Genomic DNA, 23449 nt, shown 5'->3' with positions numbered 1-23449 from the left:
GCGGTCCAAAAACGATCTTTCACTGCACATTCCTTGCTCATTGTGTTAATCGGTGAGCATTTTCGGTACCAATTTTGCACACAATTTGTGATATCCGAGCTTTTCTGTGACAATCGTGTAGATAGAGGTGCGTCCATTATGCAGGAATTCATCAGCTAGAGGACTAATCGTTAATCGCCGATCACATCGCAGTTTTCGGTTCACTTATTCAACGATTTCGTCGGTCTGGATACTGGGTCTGCCACTCCGCTCTTCGTCATGCACATTTGTACGGCCATTTTTAAAGCCTCGTCACCATTGTCTAACCTTTCCTTCGCTCATTAATGTAAGTTCATACACTAGGCACAACTCCCGATGAATTTCAACAGCTGAAGATCCTTTTGCACACAAAAATCGAATCATAACCCGCACTTCACAACTGGCGGGAGAAACGATTGTCGCGAATACTACGATCTGCATTCACCGACAGGCAAACGACTAAAGAATAAAAAAAAACAACTGCCGTGGCTTCGTAAGTAGCCGATAGATGGCCCTGTTTGCGTGAAATTGTAGACCCGCTAATATTTAAATATAAGCCGACGGCCCTTACTTTATGAATATGTCTCGTACAATCATTAAACTGTATTTATGATTAAACTTTTGGATTTAAATTAACGAGAATTGATTTAATTTAATGCTACTCGTATGTTTCCGTTTCATAGAAAACCAAAAAAAAATCGATCACTTTCATTATAGTCAAGTTTTTTTTCTGTTCTTAAGGGATTAGTAACGAACAGTAAAACCTAGCTTCTTTTTAGACAAATTTTTAGAACATCCGGATATAATGATTTTAACATTTAAAATTTTGCTGCGTTTTCTTAGTAAAAAAAAAAAAGAAAATTAAAACCGTACCTAATCGGTGACATTTATTTTATTTATAAAATACTCATTAGTAAAATATATATATATTTAGAACAGAATTAGAATTTGAAGCTTTTCAATTAAACTTCTCTATTATTTCGAATGAGGAACAAGCAATTTGACCCACATTTTGCAGAACTGTTTTTTTATGGTTTATCAGATAAAGATACATTTCTTGGAAAAAATTTATAAGATGAAAATCTAAGTAAACTTAATTTTTAATTAATCTTAAAGGATTAAGATATTATGATTTTTAAGCTCTGAATGTATATTAGTAAATGATTTCAGGACAAAAATCAAAGCTCAAAATAAGTGTGGTTTGAGTTGGTTCAGTTAAACAAAATTTTATTGTTTTTTTTTCGATACTTTTTGCCATTTCTTAACCATTCGACTGATTTATTCGTATGGTAAATGAAAAGAGCTGGCATAGTATTGCATGACTTTCCTATTTCTGCCAAATCACACGATTATGTTCTACAGCTTTTTCATTACAAAACCTATACAGCTTCGCCGTAAAGTCTTTGCAATTCAATCATTAAAAGTCTTATTTTTATTTTCATAACAAACATTTAAATAAAAGTGACATTAGAAAAGTTTTGGAATTTTTTAAAATGTTTGAACCCTCGTATCAATAAGGCTTTTTTTTATTGCTTATAATGATTACCAAAATAAGAATTAAGCATCATGTTAAAGCCAAAAGATAGAAAAAAGAATATTATCTGTTTTAGAGGTGGAATAAATTTAAAACAAATTTTCTAAAAATATTCGTAAGTTAAGCAGTTTTCCCTAAACCTCTTAAACGCCCCTTCCAATAAACACTAAAACAAGAATGTAAAAAGTTTCGAAAGAACTTTTCTGTATTTCAAATCCGACGTTTATAATTTTGGAAAACTGTAGACATTTTTTGAGTCTACAAAAAAAAAACAACTGTTTATAATGTATAATGTACCAAAATAATTTGTAAAAATATTAAAACCGAAATAGAACAAAAAAACATAATTCTAATTTTAAGAAGTGGTGAAAGATTTTGTGATTTTTTTTTAGTTTTATTATTTATACATGCATTGTATGTATCAAATTTATTTTTAATAAAGTTTTCTCTAAAATGCCTCTGAAGAAAACCGAATTTTTTTTCGCGATTTCTCCCACCCTCTAAATAAATTTTGAAAAGAGTATTATGATCAATTCCCCATTTATAAAAATATTTGAACCAAATCTGAAGAACTTCGGTTTGGTCAGTTCTGAGATACGAGGTCTGTAAATAAAGTAATGAGGCTAGTTTTTTTTTTGACAGCCAAAGTGGAAATATTGTAAAGTTACTAGTAAACATACGGTTATATGAACAGCTGATTTATATTAGTTATTAATATTTTTAGTCTATTTTTGCCATATGAGACGTAAGCAAACTTTTCGTGAAAGAGTTTTTGTTGTGCGTTACAAAAATGAAAGGTACTAATTATAAGTAACGTTATGCTATCAAGTTTTGTATTAAACTCGGTGAGAATGCTACTGAAACTTTTTCAAAATTGAAAAGGGCGTATGGAGATGACGCTCTGTCACGAACCCAAGTTTTTAGGTGGTTTAAAGCATTTTCAGATGGCCGGAAATCAGTTGCGGACGATCCACGCTCTGGAAGACCGTTAACGTCAAAAAGTGACAACAGTGTTGAGCAAATCGGAGACTTTTGGAGTTTTTGTCTACTGAACAGACTGTAATCAATATATTTACCGAGAAATTCTTGAAAGACTGCAGGAAAGAGTTGTTCGCGTGAGACCAGCCATCAAAGACAACTAAATGCTGCATTATGACAATGCACCTTGTCATGTTGCACTCTCAATTAATGAGTTTTTGGCAAAGAAAATCATTCCTGTAGTTCCTCAACCACCTTATTCACCTGACTTAAGTCACAGCAACTTTTTCCTGTTCCCGACTTTAAAAAAACACGTCAAAGGATACCATTTTGAAACAGTAGAAAACATTAAAAACATTTTAACGGGCCATCTGAAGGATATTCCGGTTTCTGAGTTCCAACAATGCTACGAAGAGTGTGAAAACCGTTTGAAGCGTTGCGTGGTTTCCCAAGGGAACTATTTCAAAGATGATAGAGTCCATTTATATTGGATCGTAAATAAAAGGTTTTCTGAACCAGTCTCATTACTTTATTTACAGATCTTGTACAAGGCCAAAAGCAGCGCTACGTGCTTACGTACATACATATGTATTTTTGATCTAGGTGTACTAGTTAGGCCCTAAAAAGTAAAGATTTATTCCATTTTTGACACGATCACTATACTTTCACCTTTAATATAGGTATTTTAGCTATATCCGCCGGGAAAGTAGTTCAGTACGATTCTTAATGCATTTTTAATTAAAACTGTAGCCAGAATGTATTGTTAATTAAAACCGATTCTAACCGACAATCGGCCGAAGGACAATATAAAGAACCTTCTACAGCAAACGGACCTTTTCTTCAACCATTTGTTTACTTTGGGTAAGATTGAAAAGTTATTTCTTGTTCAAATTGAAATGAAAATTCTATCCATTACTCGGTTTTACAAACCTTTCGACTTAACACCCAATTTTTATCTGTTAGTTCTATCATACATTTAATATTAACAAAAGAACTTAAGATGGTAATCCTGAAAGATTATATTTTCAGCCCTTCTGTTAATAAGTTGAGGTGGTATTTTTTCCTTCTCTCTCCCCGTTAAAAATGGAATATATAAATATACTACTTTTCCTTACCTATTCCTGACTCTATTTTGACTGAAACGCATGTAAAGAACCTCAGACGTCGTTTGAAGTCGCTTTATCTGGAAATAGTAATGTTCGTTTTAAATCAGCTCCTGCAGTGAATAAAGTGTAAATGTCAATCGTTAAGTAAATAAAACCTATAATTTAGAGGGCTTGAAAACCCGATAAACAACAGTATATTCGGTTTATTTAAGAAAATAACGGGAGATCGCTTCTCTTCTCTCGAGCCCAGCACTTAATCGTGTTCCTTATTTGTGGTAACAACTATGTCATTTTTGTGTTCTATCAGGTCACCTTCAACGGTCACACTTACGGCAGCCACTACTCATACGACTTCAATCGTTAAATAGAATAAACGGCAAAGAATTACAAGAGAATAAATCGATATTATTCCGCCGCTTATCGATAAGTAAAATATTACTAGTTTTCTATACACATAATATCCTTGTAAGCAAGGATAATCGTACATACTTTAATGAAACATTAAACTTAGTCGCGATCGAACTTCATTTTAATAAAATCGTTTAACTTTCTCTTAAAAGGCTAACTGAAATTCACGATCGACCTTAACTTTCTTAACCTTACCTTGCCGATAATAATAAATTAGTAGGCGTAAGTTTAGTAAAGAACTGAACACCTTGTTCGTGACATATTTATTATTTTTATGCGTCAATAAGTGTTAACGACAAGAAAATTAATTAAGTATGAGTACAATTTATATATATAAATTTTTATTATAAAATAAATTTAATACTTTTTTTAACAAGAAAGAGAAGCGAGAACAATTCTTATCCGATCTACAGACCAACGATTCTATAAAATAAAAAGTTTACTTTAAATGATTGCTTAATCTTCCGTAGCGCTTTGCAGCAGTATCTTAATCTTTCGTGCATAGAACTCTATAATGCATTTTTTACATCACGAGTAATGATGTTGTATATTAACTGTATAACCTTGCTTTAACTCTCGCCATTTGTTCTCTTTTATTTATTATTGTTTTTGTCGGCTGTAATAATATTATTCAAGTTTCATTGTGTAAATCGTAGCTGCGTACAAACTAAGTTACGTCTTTATATCAACTAAAGTAGGTAGATATCCTTTTTACTAAGATATATTTATATTAGAAAATTTAATCCGGCCACTGATTAACAACTGAGCTAATTTTGAACGTTAAAGAAAGCGTATCGTTAAAAAAATTAGCATCACTTTTTCAAATATTTTAAAAACGTAAAAAGAAAATAATTTTTTTTTTATGATAGGCTTATCATTGATTGGGAGGAGTTAATATTAATAATATTAAAGGTAAATACAGTAAAACCTCCCCAAAACGGAATCTGACAGGACCGAGTAAGAATTCCGTTTTGAAGAGGTTTCCGTTTTGTAGAATTTTTAAAGATCGAACTAATTTATCGTGAGGTCCTGTGGTATGAATTATACAAATAAAGTTAGACAAGCGCATAAACATTTGGAATAATCCAAAAATTATACTGCATATAGATAACATTAACCAATAATTTTCAAAAAATTGTTCAGTTACACTAAAAGAGGGTGTTTTATATTTTTACAAGTTAGTAATTTTTCATTTAAGTTACGTTGAATTAGAAGACATATTCTTTGAACTTTGAACTTTTGTTTTCAATAATTTATACACTTCACTTCAAGTATAAACTTCAGTAATATAAGTAAATAGAAAAAAATTCTTAGCCTACAACACAACATGATTTAACACTAATTTAAAAATAAAATAATTTTCTGTTGAAAATCATCGCTGTTTATATGAATTGTGAATTCTTCCAGCTGTTAGACCATACGCAATTCTTCTCCGAAACTGTTAATTTTGTTCTCTGCGTCCTCTCCGTGTCCTTCTTCTTCTTCTGAACTTTCGTTAATCTTCCCTGTTTCAGAGAAAATAATTTCATCTACAGACTAAAATCCTTCTTCGGTTATCAAATCACTATCAATACCCACGTAGCCTTCAGCATGAACCGATGTTTGACCACTTTCTATGCAACAGAAATTCAACTTCACGCAATATTGTTGTACTACGCAAAGTACAGTATCGGGAACATAATCATTATCGGTTTCAGTGCAGAAATCAGCTTCTTTAAACGCATTTTTAACACAGTTATTTGTAACTTGTTTGTACGATGAAGAGAGCCACCTTAGTGCATCCAGTACAGTTATGAGTCAGTTCTTGAACAGATGAACATGAATCCATATTGGCGACTAGCGACTGCAGAATGTGTTTCCGATAATGAATTTTTGTGATTTAATAACTCCCTGATTCATTGGCTGAGTTTACACTAGTTGTGATTAGTGGAAAGAACGCAAGTTTTACGTTAGAATAATTTCCATGAGGGTGACATAACGCATTGTCTAAAAACAGTAGAATATTTATATTTTCATTAACAATTTTTTAATTAAATTATATAGTCATTTTTCCATTATGTTAGACGTCATCTAAGACTTTTTATTAACGTACCATTCCAGTGGTAACTGAACGACATTTTTGAAACAGCGAGGCTTCCAAGATTACCGATCACCAATGGTTTAAGCAACGTGCCATCCGCAAAACCGCATACCAGAACAGTCCCCTTTCATTGGATTGTTTGCCTCCAATACACTTTTCATTTTTTAAGCACAGTGTTTTTTTTTGATAAAGCTCGAAAAAAATCAGTTCCATCGCAATTACCGATATATTTTAGTTCGTAACCTGCGATTATTTTTTTAATTTTATTTTTCCAGTCGATAACTATTTCTTGTGTCTACATCTTTAGCCTCACCTGAAAGTTGATTGTTAGATAAACAACAGTTACAGTACTGTATTATTATAATAATAATAATCATCTCTACTGGATTTATAATTAGCAAACCGTGGGAATGTACAATCATTTTTTTAATTTTCTTTCTGTCTTATGGGACAAGATTAATACGTAAAATTAAAAGTAAAATCTATGTTTCCTTTCCGTTTCCATTTTACAGAGTTGAAGAGATTAATTTTCCATCTTGAAGAGATTAATTTCTATAAAAATATATCGGGATTTGGAAAACCGTAAGTTTTGAGGAGGTTTCCGTTTTTTGGAGGTTCCGTTTTGTAGGCGTTCCACTGTATTAATCTAAAACTAACACCTGTTTAAGCGAATTGATTTTTTTTTTAAACAAGGTGGTAGAAAATATAATGATTTTAAATCAAACGAAAAATCAACATTATAAACATTCAATGGTTTAAATATTAACATACCTTACAAATATTGTTAAAAAATATCTTATTTTTTGTTTATACGAAACCTAATGCACTCGCCGAAGTATTACGTATGTAATTATACTTTTTTAAATAATTGTTACTAAAAAGTTTAAGCGCGTCAAATTAGGTTGATAAATTCCGGCCAATGTTTATATTTGTTATTATTTAATTTAACAATACAATATTATTGTTATTATTTATCTTTTTTTAACTATTTTTTCAACTGTCCTTCTAACACACAAAGCAAGGTTATTCGTGCATTTAATGTTTATTTTTGTTCTGTAATACCTCTTAAAAAATTTTAAATGATAAAAAAAATTAGAATAGTACATGACATATTATTTCAGTACTTCTTAACAACATTGTAAATGAAAAAGAAAGTTATTTTACCGAAAGGGAAACTTTTGAGAAATGATGCGATTGGATAATTCACCCGTTGAAAAAATCGTTTATCTCGGATATTAGAATTCATTTCATAAATAGACTTATATTTTAAAAATATAAATCAGTTGATACATTTAAGTCAATAAATCATAAGAACGTTTTTCTTTTGTTTTATTTCAAGAAGTAATATGATTTCTTCGTAATTTCATATTACTTTCTTTGCAACATTACTCTAAGAGCTATACTATGTTCCAAGAAGGAAAGTATGGTAATCAGTCTAAAAATGGGGGGATTTTGCATTTCTCGAAGTTACATGATTCAGGGACCTTAAAAAACAAAAAAAATCGGGGAGGGGTTATGTTTGTATATGTGTCAACGTGTTTGAAGATTAATAAATTTTGACTGGATAAACAAATTTTGATGAAACGTGGCACAGAGATTCGTGTATATGGAGCAATTTATTGGTAAAGATTTGGTGTCAATATCTCTGAGGTGTGGGGTAGGTAGTTTCTTTGGGGTCAATTTTCTCAAAAGTTTACAAACATAACCCCACTTTATATCAAGCTTTTACCATATTAAAAAAATTTTGCCTCTAAATTATCCTCCTTCCCTAAAAATATAAAAAGCTATATTTTTATTTATTGTATATATTTAACCGAATTTATTTTTTTTTGCCTTCCTAAGCATAGCAGTAGTGCAATTGGGTGAAAAAATGTGTTTATTTTGGGGGCAATATTTGGAAGTGGGGAAGCGATCAAAGTATAAAAATATCGATTCTTGGAATTTTTTAATACTTTTTTGGTCTATTTTAATAATAATATTACAATAAAATTTCATCATAATTCACCCCCCCCCCCCATTAATAGCCGGGAAATTCATACAATACTTGCCAAATTAATATTTCATTTTTAAAGTAATAATTAATAAATTTAATTGTAATTTTATTAAATTTTAAGTTTATTGACATAAATTTAAAAAAAAAATTTATGTCCAGTCATTGATAACATCAAATGTTTCAGTGGTTTAAATAGTTTGGATAACAATTTATCAATCGGTTAAACAGTTTTCCTTGTAAAGATCGAAGTATTTAGCAAAATAGTTAGTGAATCGATTTCAAAGCTTATAACGATCGGCTTAACTGATTCGGAGTAACTTAAATAATAATTAAAAAAAAAAAATATTTACGGGGAAAGAAGTGATGTCAACGTAAAAAACACTATCCTTACGATAGTTATGATGAATCGAAGAATTTCATAAACGCTTAAAAATGAAACAGATTTTTTTACATATATTTAAATTAAAGAACGTAATATAGTGTAATAAAACTATTATACAACAATGCTTTTCTGTAACAAACAATAAAATAAATTATTTTTATCAAATTCCATTAACAACTTGTGGAACACCTCATTTAACTTTTCCTTATTAAGGTCTAATTAGAAGAAATACTTTAAAATTCTTCATAAAAGAATATTACGTACAACGTAAGTAATAATTAAATAGAAATATAACATTTCCTTATGTTTCATACATAGTAAAATATATTAATAAATATAATTACCATCCCGTCTTATCTATTTTTCATATTTATCATTTACACTGCTACGAAATTAAATTTCAGATTATAGGCATAAATACTAATAATTAAGATTTTAAAAACAAACTCTTATTAATTAAAAAGATTTATAATGTTTTATTAAACTGATAGTTCGGCAAAAAAAACTGACAAGAAACAATTAATTATCCAAACGATTCGACGTCTAATGTGGAACATAGAAACAAATAGATCGGCTTTTTACCACCAGTTGTATCATTAAATAAAACCTGCAGGAACCATAAAAATAAAAAAAAATAAGAAAAATCTAACAATAAAGTCGTTATATTTTCCTGGCATTGGTTATTTATTATTATATTGTGATGAAAAACTAATGATACATGAAAAAAAGTATAAAAATATTTTAAAAATCGATATTTCTAAACTTTAATCAACTCCACCACCCCTAAATATTGCCCTCAACGGCCGACCGCTCACAGAAGTTGTCGGTCTGAGTTTGTTTAAGACTAAGCATTTACCGGTACATTTATAATTACACGCCAGACTGCAAGCAGATGCCTTGGCATTTCTGCAGATTACTGTTGACATCATGTCATTGTGCTGGTAGTCCGTAACCTGGTATACATAAATACGCGAAATTACCTCATATACAAGAGTCTCTGTACAAAATTTCATCAAAGTCGGTTTATCCAATCAAAAGTTATTAAGCTTGAAACACGCCAACGTATGTACATACGATAATTACTCTCTACTTTTTTTTGTTTATTGGGTCCCTGGGTCATGAAAGATCGAGAAATGAAAAAACCCACATCTCATTTTTTGAATAATTACAATACTTTTCTTCTTGCAGCTTAGCTCTAGAGCAATTGACAGGAAAGTAAAAATAACTGATATCTCTAAGACTAAATTACTAAAGGAAACCTCACGTATCCTTTCACTTGGCTCCATATATAGAAATATTTTGCTAAATTTGAAGAAAATCGGTTCGATCAATTATGAGATGTAAAGTTAAAAGAAGTGCGACACACACACACACACACACACACACACACACACACACACACACACACACACACACATATATATATATACATATATATGATATATATATATATATATATATTGTCTAAATGAACTAGTTGGATTCTAAAACGTAAAGTTTTACAAATAATCCGATACCCCATTTTTCACATGATCACTACACTTTAATCTTTAATATAACTATTCTAGCTACATTCGTCGGGTCGGATTTACTGGTGTGGTCTATTCAGCCCTGCTATATGGCGCCGAGTTGTGGGCGGGAGTTGTTAGATTTGCCAAATACAGGGGTAAATTGGAATCCACCCGTAAGTGGTGTTGCATCAGAGTAGCGGCTGCCTATAGGACGGTGTCAAGGGGGGCGGTTGAGGTGATTGCTGGATTCCCGCCTATAGACTTGATGATAATGCGGCGTAGCAGAACCAGAGAACTGACAACACTCCCATTAGAGGAAAGGAAGCGTTCTGCTGAATAACTAGAAGAAAAGATCGCACAAACATGGCAGGAGCGGTGGGACCGGGCCATGAAGGGTAGGTGGATCCACCGCCTTATTGGGGACATCAGGGGGTGGTGCCGGAGGACCCATGGTACACTGAGTTTTGAGTTAACACAATTCCTGGCGGGTCATGGAGGATTCAGGTCTTATTTGTATAGATTCGGGCTCGATCTATCTGAAAATTGTCCGGAGTGCGAGGTGGAAGAGACCCCCCAACATGTATTCTTTTTGTGCCAGCGATTCGCCATAGAGCGTAGAGAGATGCTCGGCAACCTGAGACGTGAGCACATGTTTCGCCCTGAAGATACCCCACGAATCCTACTACAAGGTGAGGCACAGTGGAAGACTGTGGAAAGATTCGTCAGGACGGTTATGAGGAAGCTGCAATTATATGAGGAGTCCCGCAGAGGAGAATGGCGCGGGGGCGGACAGGTTATCGGCTGAGTGCCTAGGAGATCCCCTGTACGTGTGGGGGTCGCCTGGATGCGATGAGGCTGGGGATATTCTGCTCGTGCGTCTGATGGTGGCCACTGGTAAGCGGTGTGACTAATTGAGATTTCTGTCTTGACTGCTGTGTGGGTGTGTAACGCGTGGGTGTTGTGGATATTAGAAGCTTTGTCCTGTTTTCTGCAGGGTTCTTGTGATGTTGTCGGTGTTTGTATTTGACGTAGTGTATGTGTTTCTTCCAGTGGTGTTGTTTGTATGGTGTGTGCCATTTGTTGGTTTGTTATGACTGTATGTGTGTGTGGGCGATTCCCTCTACTTCTGATAAAATGTTTTTATTAGCAGTCCCAGGAAGGAAGAAGCCAGGGGTGAAGGTTTAGTCGGTAGTGCGCAGGTATACATACGCCCTTGGTTATAACTGGCGGAACCTGTTAGCGAGCCCGACACTGCTTAGGCGCCCGTAAATGGGGTTCCTCCTCCTCTTTAAAAAAATATATTCGTCGGGAAAGTAAAAAAGTAAAAATAAAATGTTAAATTGTAATTTTACCTCTAATTTAAAGAGATATCAAATTTGTGACTTTGACATACATTCTTGCTGTTAGTCATCAAACACCCACATAAGTTTATGCAAGTCGCTCGAAAATCATATGAATCTTAGAGCGGTATCTCAAAGTATATAAATTCCTTTCAAATTTTGAAGAAGATATATAATGACTTTACAGATTTTCACTGTTCAACCATTAACTCTTTGAAACTCGTTTTCGTAAAATAGGTAATTTTTTTAAATACCTTTGACAGAATTTGAATTAACTGATTTTTTTTAACGATTTAATTTATTTTATCCGACATCTGAAAAATACATTTTTCGTTAGTTATTTCTAAAGCCATATTTATGAAATTTTTCTTGGGTTGAACGTAGAAATTTCTTTTAAGTTCATCGATATAATAATTTTAATTATTCGTAATAAGTGATTTAATAATCATAAAAATATTTAAATATTCTATAGTAATTTATTCGTGTAGTAACGGTTTCACTTTCTTTAAAGTAAAAAAGCTGACGACCTTAACATAACTAATACTCGATGGAGTTAACTTATAAAGTGAGCAATTTCTAATTTATATTATTATAATCATTATAAGTAAATGCTAACAACTACTTATATTTTTTAAAGCTGATCTGAGTTTATGAGTTATAAATATACGTACATATAAACAGTCGCAAACAAATGCAGTGTTATCAGTACTAGTAATACCTTCATGGTATAATACGTAAAAATCTATTAACTTATTTTACGTCTAAATACATGATTGATATAATAGAAATTAAACTACTTCCGTAATGTAAATATAAAAATTGTACTGTATAGTTTTTTAACAGTTTGCTATTTATATCCAGTTAATTATACATATTTAACTATTACGTATTCACTGCGGTAAACCTTACAGTGAAGTAGAATAACCTTGTTTTTTTCTTCGTACAGAAGAAAAACTGGCAACCCAGCTTACAAAATTTTACTGGTTGTTTAAAAAAATTTGATTATTTTATGAGATTTAGTGCTTCACACACATGTACACACGTCACCATACTGAGTTACATGATTATACTTTCACACCTTCCAGAGATTAAAAAATGTTTACACAAAAAAAAATTAATTTTTATTTACCCGGCAGTAGTATTGCTCTAGCACCCGAATGTATAGCGTTGGTCAAAATGTTGATATCGGTTTTTAGTCCAAAAAACGTAAGAAAGAATTAAATAAATTTCCAGATGGATGTATGTTTTTTGTACGTAGGTGTGTGTTACCTGTTATTTGATTAATAACATCGGACTGGCTCAATATAAATTTTTCAAAATGACTCCAAAAAATTCTATATATCAGTGATGGCATTAAAGTTTGGATGAAAACTTTAATGGAAAAATGCAAATGAGGTAGTTTTGTATATTATTTTTTATCTTTTTGTATAGTGAACGTAAAAAATTGAGATTTAATACAATGAAAATTTCAAATTAATATAATGAAAATTTCAAAGTTTAAAATCGATCGGATTTAGCAGTGAATCGATATTAAACATTCTAACAAATATTTGAATTACTTAAATGGAATAAATTAAGGTTTTGCATTAATTCTGGTAAACCATACAAGTTAGTAGCGCCATCATAATTTACACAGTAATAACGTTTTAATTCAATAATATTACCCAACGTGGCTGGTACGTTTTGTAAATCAATTGTACTCCCTCTCAAAGTAGGATCCCATATAGTTTATTTGGTAATTTCTTCTAATTTTAACTCCGTAGGTATCATTGGTGCACTTGCTGTAGTTGTTTATGTCGTAGTTTATTCCATGGAATTTATTATTTAATCCCATAGCGCTGATAGCTAGTAGTAAATTATTCGCATTACAGTAGGCCAATGATGTACTATCTACCAAAAAATGTGTACGATATACCATAGGTGTAATTGTATTCTTTATTTTAATAATTTTATAACCGATAGGAATATTATTAAATTCTGATTCTATCAAATACCAAGATAAATAATTTACTGGCACCTGTGCATACGATGTCGTAATACAATACTGATCTAAATTAGTAGCTGCTTTTGTTTTAATTTTGAAAGATTTAAATTGAATACCCTTTGTATAAATCATACGACTATGTTTAAATATAGGTTTACCAGAATTATATTCAGACGAACCAGTTCCTCGATTTTCAGATGTATTTCATGATGCAGATGGAGATATCTTTTGATGATCTGTAACCTCTCTGACCGCCGAACGTTTCAATCGTTTAGAATCCCCTCCTTCATCGGTATCTTTTACTCCTCTTTTTTCGGACATATTAAATTCTGTGGGATATAATACTCTGTAACCGATTCGGTAAGATATTTTGCACCAAGTCCCACAGCACCGACAGCAGTATGAAAGTTGTAATTATTAATAAAATCGTCACTAAAAGCATATATCGCTCGTCGATCAGCCTTAGGGATAACGTCGGGCCCACTTGCGTATTCGTACGCCTGATCATGAAGTTGCACAATACGGTCGTCCTCGTCTACAGGTGACCCTCGATTTAACTCGTTACCGGGACCAAGGTATTTATGACCGGAAAAATTCATACTAAAATGACACGTGCGGCCTTCGTTTATTTGTTGATAATAAACGTATTACGTCAGTTTATTAAATATTATAAACTTATGTAAAACACACACAAAACACATCCTGATTACTTGGTCGCCGCATTCGGCGGCTGGTATCGCCAGGGAGAGCAGGATCGCATCGCATGACGGTAAACTGACAAAGATGGTCATAAAGTCATGACTTTAACAAAGTTGGGAAATGCACGAGAAATCCTATCTGCAGCTGTGTTATTCATAAAACCAGTTTTGCTTTAAATGATTTTACAAAGCCTATCACTTTAACGACATATTTATCTTTTCCTGGCAGTTTTAAGAATAAAGAATTCACTTTTTCCATGATGTCTGTGAGAAAGACCAAATCCACCAACAGCAAGAATTAGTTCGTTCAACTAAATTTTTTTTTGGCATTTTTTTTTTGTCTTCAGTCATATTTGACTGGTTTGATGCAGCTCTCCAAGATTCCCTATCTAGTGCTAGTCGTATCATTTCAGTATACCCTCTACATCCTACATCCCTAACAATTTGTTTTACATATTCCAAACGTGGCCTGCCTACACAATTTTTCCCTTCTACCTGTCCTTCCAATATTTTTGGCATTAAAATATTTTTTTATTTCTTCAGTCAAGCTTAAAAATCATAAATGCAGTGATAACGGCTCAGTTCTCAGTGTTGTCGATGAGCACTCAGACCAGCCGTTATCGATATCTCCACGAATCAACTTCCTTTTTCTCTCTTTACTTCATCTTGATATCTCCTTCAATATCAAAACTCTCCTGGGCCTTCTCATCATAGATAAGGTTTTTTTAGGTGCCCTAATAAAAGGAGATGCCGACCGGACAGCTGCATTCAAATACACAGAACTCGAATCGCTATCATAACGAATCAAACGAGTATTTTTTGACTTTGAATTCTTTTTACTGATATCGGGATGCGTAACAAAAGTGTTCAAATAATATTACAAAAATGTAAAAAAAAATTTTAAATCTTGCTTTATACTTTTTAGTCATACTTTAATCAAATTACTATCAAACATTGCATGAGTTAAATTAATAGGTTAATTTGGATTTCAAAAGATTATTTACACCGGCACTATTAATTTCCACCCTTAATTTACCCCTGTACGGGGGGGGATGTTTGTTTGCAAAAGTAATGGTGGAATATTGTTTTGTCATCCGACCTTACTAACTGGGCAAAATTTCATCAATCAGCAATGTCAGGAAGTATGTTAAACACTTGCATTGTTAATTTACCCCTGTACGGGGGGACGTTTGCAAAAGTAATGATGGAATATTATATTGTCATCCAGCCTTAGCAAATGTGCAAAATTGAACCAATCTGCAATGTCAGGAAGTACGTTAAATTAAGGATGCAAAATTTGAGGACAAACATAAAAAAAAGATTACTGAAAAAATTAAAAATTGATAAAAACAATGTGAGTTAAAGCAAGTAATAAAAATTATTGATACACCCTCCGAATACCGAATTGTTATTCGATACTTTGAGGAATTCGATACTGCTCATCTCTACCCAACAACACTCAATTTGGCAGCTTAAGCATATTGCGGGGGACACATAGAAATTGGTCGATGGACGCCACGTGCTCGCGGACATAGGGTTGGCAACCTTGGTTATAGAATGACAACAAAAAAGGCAGCTAAGCAAAAATTCCTAAATGATTCTTTTGTATACCGTTGTCAGACAATTAATAGGGCTTGCTTGTAAATTTTTTTTGGCGTTACCAGCCGAAATTAGATATTTTTCGGGTGAAAAATCATTTTCTATTAATATTGAACAAAAAAGATTATTATTAAATTACCTTTCTTTATTTCATTTTTTAATGATGAATTTCAGTAACAAAATGAAATTACAGAGATTAACAAAAAAGTCAAAGGGAAATAATATAAGACTCTCCGGGACGTTTTCCCCCATATTATATAAATCGTTGTTTAGCTTTGAATTCATCGATAAAAATATTCTGGCATCGGTGTAATCAATTACTTATAAATTAATAGAATTTTCCTAATAATAATTGATGAAATGCTATGAATAATTTCCAATTCAGAAGTAACGACTGGCGAATAGAAATTATACATTTTATAATTTATTATTTATTTTCTTCCGAGATTAATTTAATCAGCAAAAATTTTACACGATTTATTTTCATGAATTCGTTACTAATATTTACACGAAACCACCTATCGTATTAGAAAAAAAAATGTATTATTGTTATTGAAATGATAGTGTTGATACATTTAGCAATTTTTCTGTTTTATACATTTTAAGCTTTGAAAAAATTATATAAGTATTCTAACTTTATAATAATTAATACAGAACAATCGAACTTACTGTGAGGCTCCAACTCAGAATTTACTACAGATCGGTATTTCCAATTTTTATTTAATAAAAGTATGTATCATTAAAGATTATTTTCTTTTTCTTTTGTAAATACAGGTCTACGCCCGATTATACCTAACCTACTGATATATTTTTATGATAAATTAATTTTTTAGCGAGTCAAAAGATGTCAAGCCCGACTGGGATTCGAATCAGGAACCTTCAAGATGAAAAAAGAGATAATTACACTTTGTCACAAAGATGTCATATCGGAATGAGAAATATAATCAACTCCCGATTATCTGTGAGCGGTTTAAACGCGATGCCTCTCGGAAAAATGTATAAAGAAGCCAAAAATTTAAAGATTTTTCATTGTTCTGTGGTAGGTTTACGCCTTCATTCATTTGCTATTAAATGTGTGCTTGTTTAGAATATGATAATGCTGTACTATAGTTCATTGTGAATATGATAGGACGATAGTTTTTGCGATTATATTACGCAAACTACGAAGTTCAATTAAAAGTTAGTGGTTTTCAGTCACTAAACAATCAATCGCGTCTTATTTTTTAAAAATATCTGAAAGAGTAAAATGCACAGTTTATTAATTTTTTATAAATATTTATGTTTTATTTTTCTCTTAAGTTCTTGTAGTTTTAATAAGTGTTTGTTAATGCATTATATACTACATATACACTATTGTATCTATAATCTATTACGTACAGTATTAGTGATAGTGAAAATTTGTTATATGTAAATACCTATTTTGAATAAACCTCTGGATATTACTTTTACCAGGTACGTAATCGTGTCGTAAAGTGAACTGTATTTTATTTTATTATTAACCGTTATACCTTAATATAATAGTGCATGTAAATACTGTACTGCAGTATTAGGTCATTTTAACACATATCACTTTATTAAATATTATTTTTGGATCAACCGCGATTTTGCTATGATTTTGGATTATCCTCTATCCTCTTCCCGCTTATTATTACGAATAATCGTGGGTTGGCTGTATATAAAAGTTGTTTATAATTATTAATAGGTACTCGTTCGATCGGTTTCTAAAGAATATCTCGTGATAAATTTTCCTGTTATTAAAAGACTAACTAGGCATGTTGGTAGTTTGTTTTTGAGCGTTCGATTTCAAGGACTTGGCATTTTCCTGCTTCAATAAAATGCATACGATATCCTCGATTTAAGTTTATTTTAGTGTACGCTTGTTTCCCGAGGCTGGGAGCAAAGCTGCCTAGATTGCTCACAGTAGTTCAGTAGTTTTATCCATAAAAAGAACTCCTTATCATTTGTGTGCTTGAAAGCCTCATTCTTACTCCATAAAAGGTTAGAAGTAGGGATGGCTGCATCTCCCAATGTTTTTGACTCTAACTGTGAATTTTATCCCTTATTTTTTCCCGGTATCATCGTAAAGGATGGAGTGCTGTATTTTTACTTTACTTCAGTCCTGTGAAGGGATACCGAAGGGAGGGATGCGGTTCGATTTTTTTTAACGATTCCTTAAATTTCGAGACAAACTGTGCAAATAACATCTATAGTGTTTTACGTTTCTTTGCTATCATCTAAATGTCAGAAATATACCGTGCCTGAAAATAAAACTTCACATGATTTTTTCTATTCGATATCTTTTTATTATATAAGTTACGCCCTCTCTTGGATGGCTATAACAATAATTTTACTATTTATCTTTCTTTTCTCCCGTATATGAAGAAGCTGTGCAGTAATTTTTTCGTCGGGTTTTTGTATATTGTATGATCTTTTTAATAAAGTTTTAAAAAACTTTTTTTTGAGGATTGAACTCTCGGAGGAGGACGCAGTCAGATTTAATCAACAATTCCGATAATGGCCGGACAAATCCGGCCAAAATTATCAATTGACATTTTTCGCTATACCTCCTTCTGCTTACTAAAAGGTTCTGTAGGGATTGGACCCTCTATTGATGCGTACGCCAAATTTTGAATTTTCCCGTCAATTTCGGGTGAAGGGAAACAAAATCGGTCCTTATTTTTTTTCTTTCTTTTAGAAACTTCCGTTTCAATTAAAGCTTGTATCACTGAGTGAGACGTGTGGATTTTTAGTAGTAGTAATAATAGTAGTAGTGGTAGTTTTAGTAGTTCAGTAGGGAGTTTTTATTATATTGATTTATATAAAGATGATTCAAAAGTTGTATGTCCGATCATTGAGTTGTCCCAAATTATTGTGACTCAAATTACGGGGGGGGGGGGATTTGGCAATATTAGTGGTTAAAATTTAAGATTAAATTTTTTTAAGATTAAATTTAAGATTTAAAAAAAATCTTTTTTTTTAAATCGGTTCCAGAACTGTATATTTCACAGTTAATGACAAAGCTATCGAATAGCTCAAAAGTTTGAACTCGAAAATCACTTTTAATAAAGTTTGACGTAAATTAACTTTTATTTTTTTGTTTAGAAAACAAATATTAATTAGGTCAATAAACTCTTTTATGTAGACAAATTCTATTCTTAACTCTACTTTACTGAATAATAAATGCAAGTGTTAATGTTTAGCGATTTATATAAATTTCTTTACGGAATGTTCTGTGGAAATTTTTGTTTTGATATGAAAAAATATGTTTTATTTTTTTTGTATATATTATTTATAATTATTACTATATTTGAAATTCAATTAGACTTGGAATTTTTCACAAGTTACGTTAATTCATCTCTCATTAGTGGTTTTAATTGTGCGGTTACCGCTTAAAAAACGAAATTTAAAAATAATAATAATTATTATTATTATTATTATTAAACTAATCAAAATTATTGTTAAATCATGATGCCCTACCAGAAAACATGGTAAAATTAATTATAAAGGAGAATTAAAAAAAAAAAAACTTATTTATGTAGACAGTTTAGATAAAAGATTACACAATAAGTTTATCTTTGAAGAATAATGCTTTAGTTGAAGATTAGATAAATTAAAAAAAAAAAAACTATTTAAAACATTATAAAAACTAAAATATTACTTTTTTCAGCTGTTTAAATTTCGACTTTTTTGGCACCAATCGGAAGTACGGGTTGTTTTTCATCTGTGTTTTTTGTTGTACCACCCACTAGACCTAAATTGATTCCCGACTAAAAATATTTTATTTTACTTTATTCTATTTTTATTTTAAATATCGTGTGACTCGTATGAAACATCCACCAGCTAGATAACAAAAATTAGAGACCAGCGTTTTTAAAAAAATAAAGAACGGAATTCAGAGAAATTATGACGCTAATAATGACTCTTTGGAGTACAACATATATTATTTTTTATACAATAAGATATACTACTGATATTCTAGAATTTTCGGGAGAAAGTTTATTGAATTTCAGAGTGACATTAGGTTGTATATTATTATATTATAATCACCCAGTACGAGTATAAGCGATGAATACAGGAAAAACTTTTCCAAATGTCTATGTAGACAATTTAAGTTTTTATAAAAAAAAAACTTCCACTTTAGTTGCTTAGAAAAAACGACATCGCTAAAGAAGTTCTTCTATTTAAAAAAAGGATCAAAATCGGTCATTAAATGAAGTTTAAGTTATAACATACAAAAAAGAGCCTGCAAAACATCGCATAACTTTCACGGGTTTGCCCTGATAAAATTTGTATATACAATATACCATAAAGTTTTTAAATATTAATACCAAAATTATGCAGTGTTTACAGAAAAATTGCAAAAAGGATCATGAGTTTTCAATAAAAAAATGTTCATTACCTGAAAAGCAGAAAGTATCAAAAACTATATAAAATTTAATTATTATTTAGTCTGGTCTTATGGGACCCCCTTTTTTAAAAAGTTTTTTATTATGTCTAAATACTGTAAGCGTTCCCGAAACTTGTATCTCGTATTAACCAGATACAACTGGATTCTCAACCTTGAAAATTAAACTTTAAAGAAAATGATATTAAAGTACGTACGGCTCTCATTCATATCCCTCATTTTTTGGAAAGCTTAAATATTTATTTTTTCGGAGTAATTATTTTCTTTAATAAATCGGCCCGATTTGGCAGTATTATTTAACAAGGCTAACAAATTATAGTTTATTTAATATTTATATATATATATAAACTAGTCGATCAGGGCTTGCTTCACTCACCCTTCCCGTCTGCAAGAGACTTCTCGAACCCCTGTTGTGTTCGTAATAATCATGTGAGAATAATATTGATAAATAATAAATAAAGTATACAGAATTTACGTAAAAATAGAACTAAATTACAAAAGACAGAATAGTGGTAACGATAGTAATTTAAGTACACAGACGTTTGATGAGGAGATCTTCACAACTTCACCCACAAGGGAGCTGGGATCTCCATCTATGACTTAAACCCTTCCCTGGGATTATATACTCGTAAATATATCCTAAAAATGTGAAAAAAATCGGTTGGTTGGTTTTCGCTTGATGTTGTTCCAAACGGACAGACAGAATTCGTCACAATCTTTCGCATTTACATATTAGATATGTATGGGTACAGTAATGCCCCTTGTCCGTTGTTATAAATAATGAATAAATTAACAATTAATATAATCCACCTTACCAGCACTATGATACGTTCTCTAGATCATTCGGCTTACTTGGAAAAACCATCATCAGGAGTTAAAATTAATGCATTTAAAGTCAAAAGTTAAAAAAATCAGTTAAAATTTAAAAAATTTTAAAACTTTTGACTTTAAATGCATTTTAACTCCTGATGATGGCTTCCAAGTAAGCCGAAAGATCTAGAGAACGTATCAACATGATGATTAGGTGAATTATATTAATTGTTAATTTATTCATTTATCATATCAGCGGTACCATGTTTGAGAAATTAGTTATAAAATATTCTCCCATCCTTAAGTTCGTTTGACTTACCGGCCTCCGTGGCGCGAGTGGTAGCATCTCGGCCTTTCATCCAGAGGTCCCGGATTCGAATCCAGGTCAGACATGGCATTTTAACACACGCTACAAATCATTCATCTCATCCTCTGAAACAATGCCTAACGGAAGACCCGGAGGTTAAACAAAAAAAAAAGTTCATTTGACTTAAAATTGTGGAATTTTAAATGAATGAATTAATTACTTTCATCAAAACGAGCTCAATTTTCTACGACAAAAAGTCAAAAATTAAAAATAAAAACCTACCTTTCTTATTTTTTAAAAATCTTCTTAAAATTTAATGCCATCAATGTCCCGTAAATAGAAATTGTTTAACCATTTTCAAAGAATTTATGTTGAGTTAGTCCAAATACATTAATCAAAATACATGTCAACATATATACATCTTCCCGATTATTTATTTATTTTTGGAATAAAGATGTACTGAAACCTGAAATCTATAAAAATTCCGAATCCAAATTTTTGGATATCAGTTTTTGTAAATTAAATTATACAGAAAGTTAAATAAACAAATTTTTCTGCATCGTTCGGCGATGAAAATACATAAATGTATTCAAGCACAATTACAATATTTAAATGTACTGAAAATTAAATAACTTTTATAAGTCATAATATAAATACACAGTAAATTAAAAAAACAATAAAAATAAAATTAATTCCTTACGATAAAATTAAATATCAGAATTTATCTTTAAAGTGCTAAAAATAATTACTTTAATATAATTTATTGTTTTAATTTCTTATTTTTATTATGTAACTAGCACATTTATTATTTTTTTTTATTGTTATCGTAATTTAAAATAACGAAAGAATTACTTACCAAAGAAATCAAATGTAAAGACAGCCGATCTATTTTATTAAAATAAAAACTAACAAAAATTTATTAATAAATCTTTAAGCTTTTTTCTTACTATTTATAATAATTTTTATTATTAGTGGTAATCAGATAATAACAGGCTGACATCAGTATATTATTTATATCGGTTAACATCTGATGGAAGATAAGTTAGTAGTCCTTTACTACACTGTCAATTAAGTTTACCGACAGTTATATTACACACAGTATACCAATGTCGCATGCTACGGGGTTCAGCAACTTTATACCTTTATGAGCTCGTTGACTACTTAAAGAGAGGGGACGGCTAACGCTATCTAAAGTTATTATTTATCACTAATATACATAAATAAATATGTAAGCGCTCAATTTAAATCGATTTTATGTTATTACATGTGTTAGTGAAAAGTAAATTTTCATTACGTCTTTAGTCATTATTATTTTTTTTAATTTAAGTACCTATAGTTTTTTAAAGTGTTATTTTTAAATCATATTAAATTTATAATTTTAAATTATACTCGTGTATTTCCTACCTTTTTTTCAAAGATTGTTGATAAAAATTGTATTAATAGATTGTGAAAATAATTTAATCATATCTATACATTAAAAATATCGCTAGATTACTTTAATAATTTTTTCCAAATCATTGTGTTACCAATAAATATGAATCGTGTAGACCAATATTTTAGTGAATTAAAAAGTTTTATTTTTTTCATAAGTTTATATTAACACAATATTAATATAAAGCTACTATTTTCATGTAACTCTGATACTATTTTCGACGTATGAGTAAAGGCTTATTATATTTTTATTACCATTTTTAATAAATTATCTAACCCTTAAAAAAAAGCGGACAATGAGTTGCATTTTATATATATATATTTATTTATTTATTACCGTGAAAGATTGAAATTACAGAATGTCAATATTATCCGGTGAATGTCGGCACAAACCAAATACTTCGGTAAAAGACCGAAATATTTGCTTATTTGGACCTTCGCCGATATATATAAACAAAAACAGATAAGCTCTGACGGGGTCGAAACGATAACTAAAAATTAAAAGAGAATCACCCAATACCAATCTCTAAGATAACAGATTACGAGAAAACCTCTTTAACAAAAATCAGTTTAAATTAAACCCAAACATTTTCTTTTGGATTTTTGCTGTAGGTATCTACAGCAGATCATGAGAGATCATGAGAGATCTCTACATGAGAGATCTCTAAAGAGATCTCTCTTTAGATTCCAACATTAGTCAGCGAATATTTTTGGGTTCCATTTTTCATGGTATTGTGTTTCCATTGGAAATATCTTCTGGTGAAAGCATTCTCCATGTTCATCACTGATAGCGCTGAGATTGTTAGGGAAAAAATCCAAATGTGAATGTAAGAAATGGATTTTGAGTGACATGTAACACCCAAGT

General features: G+C 31.1%; 1 protein-coding gene across 4 annotated transcripts in view; it reads right to left on the bottom strand.

Moving 5' to 3' along the window:
• LOC142328857 (major facilitator superfamily domain-containing protein 6-like) overlaps positions 1–22275 on the bottom strand; it is a 92022-nt gene extending 69747 nt beyond the window's left edge. For 3 of the 4 annotated variants that reach the window (XM_075372973.1, XM_075372970.1, XM_075372967.1), the window contains exon 1: positions 22010–22275. The gene's annotated coding sequence lies outside the window, so the exon portion shown is untranslated. Of the gene's footprint in view, positions 1–3645; positions 3714–22009 lie in introns of all 4 variants that reach the window. The other variant, XM_075372968.1, reaches the window with a different exon arrangement.
• Positions 22276–23449: the final 1174 nt, after the last annotated feature.

This window comes from Lycorma delicatula, chromosome 8 (genome assembly GCF_047948215.1).
Source record: "Lycorma delicatula isolate Av1 chromosome 8, ASM4794821v1, whole genome shotgun sequence".
In the NCBI taxonomy this organism is placed as follows: domain Eukaryota; kingdom Metazoa; phylum Arthropoda; class Insecta; order Hemiptera; family Fulgoridae; genus Lycorma; species Lycorma delicatula.
The sequence above is the reverse complement of the archived record's forward strand: the minus strand, read 5'-3'. Positions and strand labels throughout refer to the sequence as shown.